Genomic DNA, 5,016 nt, shown 5'->3' on the forward strand with positions numbered 1-5,016 from the left:
ATCTGCAATGGGGATAAACTAGATGGATTCCCAATATGATAAGGAGTGAAACAAGGATGCTCATTATCACCTGTATTATTTGACATTATACTAGAAACACTAGTAGTAGCAATTAGAGAAGATAAAGGAATTGAAGGCATCAAAATAGGCAAGGAGGAGACCAAGTTATTGCTCATTGCGGATGACATGATGGTCTACTTAAAGAATCCTAGAGATTCAACCAAAAAGCTAGTCAAAATAATCAACAACTTTAGCAAAGTTGCAGGGTACAAAATAAACCTGCATAAGTCATCAGCATTTCTATATATTTCCAACACAGCTCAGCAGGAAAAACTAGAAAGAGAAATCCTATTCAAAATCACCTTAGACAAAATATAATACCTAAGAATCTATCTCCCAAGACAAACACAGGAACTATATGAACACAACTAGAAAACACTTTCCACACAGTTAACGCTAGATCTAAACAATTGGAAAAACATTAACTGCTTGTGGGTAGGACAAGCCAATATAATAAACCAAAATTTATTTATCTAATTAGTGCCATACCCATTGAACTTCCAAAAAATTTCTTTACTGATTTAGAAAAAAAAAAACATAACAAAGTTTATTTGGAAGAACAAAGGATCAAGGATATCCAGGGAAATAATGAAAAAAAAAATACAAAGGAAGGGGGCCTTGCAGTCCAAGATCTCAAACTATATTACAAAGCGGCAGTCATCAAAACAATTTGGTACTGGCTAAGAGACAGAAAGGAAGATCAGTGGAATAGACTTGGGGCAAGTGACCTCAGCAAGATAGTATATGATAAAACCAAAGATCCCAGGATTTGGGACAAAACCCCACTATTCAATAAAAACTGCTGGGAAAATTGGAAGACAGTGTGGGAGAGATTAGGTTTGGATCAACACCTCACACCCTACACCAAGATAAATTTAAAATGGGTGAATGACTTGAACATAAAGAAGGAAACTATAAGTAAATTAGGCAAACACAGAATAGTATACATGTCAGACCTTTGGGAAGGGAAAGACTTTAAAACCAAGCAAGACATAGAAAGAGTCACAAAATGTAAAATAAATAATTTTGACTACATCAAATTAAAAAGTTTTTGTACAAACAAAACCAATGTAACTAAAATCAGAACGGAAGCAACAAATTGGGAAACAATCTTCATAAAAACCTCTGACAAATGTTTAATTACTCAAATTCATAAAGAGCTAAATTAATTGTACAAAAAATCAAGCCATTCTCCAATTGATAAATGGGCAAAGGGCATGAACAGGCAGTTTTCAGCCAAAGAAATCAAAACTATTAATAAGCACATGAAAAAGTGTTCTAAATCTCTTATAATCAGAGAGATGCCAATCAAAACAACTCTGAGGTAATACCTCACAACTAGCAGATTGACTAACATTACAACAGGGGAAAGTAGTGAATGCTGGAGGGGATGTGACAAAGTAGGGACATTAATTCATTGTTGGTGGAGTTGTGAATTGATCCAACCATTCTGTAGGGCAATTTGGAACTAAGCCCAAAGGGTGATAAAAAACTGTCTGCCCTTTGATCCAGTCATACCACTGCTGGGTTTGTACCCCAAAGAGATAAGGAAAAAGACTTGTACAAGAATATTCATAGCTGCACTCTTTGTGGTGGCCACAAATTGGAAAATGAGGGGATGCACATCAATTGGGGAATGGCTGAACAAATTGTGGTATATGTTGGTGATGGTATAGTATTGTGCTAAAAGGAATAATAAAGTGGAGGAATTCCATGGAGACTGGAACATCCCCCTGGAAGTGATGCAGAGCGAGAGGAGCAGAACATGGAAAACATTGCACACAGAGACTGATACACTGTGGTACAATCAAATGTAATGGACTTCTCCATTAGTGGCAATGCAATGTCCTTGAACAATCTGCCGGGATCTAGGGAAAAAAACACTATCCACATTGAGAGGAAAATCTGTGGGAGTTAAAACGCCAAGGAATAGCAACTGCTTGACTACAGGGGTTGAGGGGACATGTCTGAGGAGAGACTCTAAATGAACACTCTAATGCAAATACCAACTACATGGAAATGGGTTCAAATCAGGAACACATGTGATACCCAGTGGAATCGCGTCTCAGCTATGTGAGAGGTGGGGGGGGGGGGGGGTGGGAGGGAAAGAAAATGATCTTTGTCTCCAGTGAATAAAGTTTGGAAATGCTCAAATAAAAAAAAGATAAAAAAAGATAAAAAGAAATTAAAATGAAAAAAAGAAAAATAATGTAAAAATTGTATGCTTAATCTGTACTCAGAATTCATAGTAGATAGCATTTTTCATAATGGGTCTATTTTATTTATTTATTATAAATATAAATAAATTTTTATAAATATAAATAAATATATTTAATTATATTTCATAATGGGTCTTATATTCATCAAGATAGTTAAGACTCACAGCTGATCTTTACAATATCGTTCTTATTCTATAAAATGCTCTCTTGGTTTTTCTAACTTTACTTTTCATCAATTTTTTGATGAAATTCATCATATTTGTTTTTATTTGTCCTGCTCATCACACAGCACCATAGTATTCTACCAAAATCTTATACTAAAATTTCTTCAGCCATTTCTCAAGTGATATTTATCCCTTAAATTTCCAATTCTTTCTCATGACAAAAGACCTGATATAAATATTTTCTTCTTTGTTTATATTTATTTTCTTTGTGTGTGTGTGTTTGAATAGGTTCTTTTTCCTTTTCTTTGATCTTTTTGGGGTACAGACCTCAGGGTGGATATTTTATTTTTTTCAATGTATTGCCATACTTTATCACTTTTTACATCTTTAATTTTTTTTTAATGTGTGCTATGTCTTCCTTTTGGACCTCACGTCTTTATTTTATGTTTTTTATTATTTTTATTTTTTTGAATTAATTTATTTAGTTAACTTAAAACATTATTCCTTGGGTACAAGAATTCCATTATTTCCGTCCCTCCTGTCTGCCCACCCTTCCCACATCTGGCACGTAATTTCATTGGGATTACATCTGTCCTTGATCAGATCCTATTTCCATGTTGTTGATGTTTGCATTAGGATATTCATTTAGAGCCTACATCTCTAGCCATATCCCCTTGACCCATGTATTTAAGCAGTTGTTTTTCTTTTGTGTTTCTACTCCCATATTTTTTCCTCTGAATGTGGATAGTATTTTTTCTTGTAGATCCCTCTGGGTTGTTCAGTATCACTGGATTGTCATAGTGGATATTTTCAACAATAGATTGCTGGATAAAAATTATATGCATAGTATTTTATCTCTTTCAAATTGTTTTTAAAAATGTTTGAATTAGTTCACAAGTTTATTAGTGTCCCAATTTTTCCACATCCTGTTCAGCATTTTTTCCCCATTTTCAGTGATGTTAGTTTGTATATAAATACTCATGCTTTCATTTTCTCTTTTGCAATTCTCTCCTCCTTGGCTTCTCTAACTTATTTAGTCAATATTTCTATTTTTTCTTATGGTGCCATTTTTAAATAGATTTTTTTTATTCTCCAAGGCAAGAATTGCATTTCCACTTGTTTTTAGACAGTACTGATGAAGTGCAGTGTTTTTCACTTCTCTCTGCACACATTCAAGTATTCAGAATGCCCAAATTTACACAGTAGCTTAAATGTTACTTTTTAATCTGCTACTGCCTTGGCTACAAATGTGAGTCTTTCAATATTTGAAAAGCCATGTGGAATGCTTTTTCTTCAGGTATGTTTAGTTGACCTCTTCCATGGTAGTTCCAGAAGAAGCACCTCTAGATGGGGCTGCTCTGCCTCCCAGGAACCCATCAGGCTTACCCCCTGGCATGCTTCCTGCACTCTGGTTCAGCTTGGTGAGGATGAGGTTGCAGACTTTTATTTTTCCAATTCTGTCTGATGAACCTCAGATTCTTCCTTTTCAGGAGCCTGATTCTTATACAGTCAATTGATTTCTTCATTGCATTTGTCAAGGATCTTCTGTTTGTCTTCATCACCATTTTTGCCTTTCAGTTTCTCATCCTCAGCTGTTGCTTTCATGTTGAAAACATAAAACTCATGAAAATTATTGGAAGACACCTTGTATTTCTGCTTTTCCTCTTAAGCCTTGTACTTCTTATTCTCCTGGACCATGGGCTGAATGTCTTCTTTGCTCAGAAGACCTTTGTCTTTGGTGATTGGGATCTTGTTTTCCTTGACTTTGCTCTTATTCACGGCAGAGACATTAAGAATGCCATTAGCATCAATGTCAAATGTAACTTCAATCTAAAGGACAACCCTCAGGGAAAGGGAGATTCCTGTGAGCTCAAATTTGCCAAGCAGGTTGTTATCCTTTGTCATTACTCTCTTACATTCATAAACCTGAATAAGCACACCAGGATTATTGTTAGAGGAGGCTGTAAAGGTCTGAGCCTGCTTTGTGATATAATAATTAAAATTATGAGGCTTATTGCAGCTTAATAACTTTATTAAATCAAAATAGTAGTAGTAGTAGTAGTAGTAGTAGTAGTAGTAGTAGTAGTAGTAGTAGTAGTAGTAGTAGTAGTAAAAAGAGGAAAAGGGAGGGAAGAGGTAGAGTGATACTTAAGTTTTTAATCTGTAGACACCATTTGGGCCTCTAACTAAAACTTTGACAAGGGTTCATTCTGCTCTCCATGTTCTCATAAGAAGACCAAGGCTGACTCCTGGTCTGACTTTTTTTCCACCCACTAACTCTCACATGTCACATCTCAGGAACAAATAATAGTTTCTTAATTTGCCTTGGCCACCCAGGGGAGGGGGGGACACAGTGCCTGTGGAATCAGTTTCCTGTTTCATTGGTTCCTTGGTTCTTTAACTTCCTTCCTCTGAAGTCTTATCTATACCTGAATTTACTCAGTGGTATTTGACCTCCAGATCACTCATAGATGACATTAAAAAAGTGACACAATGGAGAGAGAAATTTGTTTCTGACAGTGGGAATGGTGGAGTTACGTTTGATCAGAACTGTCATGACTCCACTAACAGTT

General features: G+C 35.5%; 1 pseudogene; it reads right to left on the bottom strand.

Moving 5' to 3' along the window:
* Positions 1-3,015: 3,015 nt before the first annotated feature.
* Positions 3,016-4,591, bottom strand: LOC130457008 (heat shock cognate 71 kDa protein-like; annotated as a pseudogene).
* Positions 4,592-5,016: the final 425 nt, after the last annotated feature.

The sequence above is a fragment of the Monodelphis domestica genome, chromosome 2, assembly GCF_027887165.1.
Source record: "Monodelphis domestica isolate mMonDom1 chromosome 2, mMonDom1.pri, whole genome shotgun sequence".
In the NCBI taxonomy this organism is placed as follows: domain Eukaryota; kingdom Metazoa; phylum Chordata; class Mammalia; order Didelphimorphia; family Didelphidae; genus Monodelphis; species Monodelphis domestica.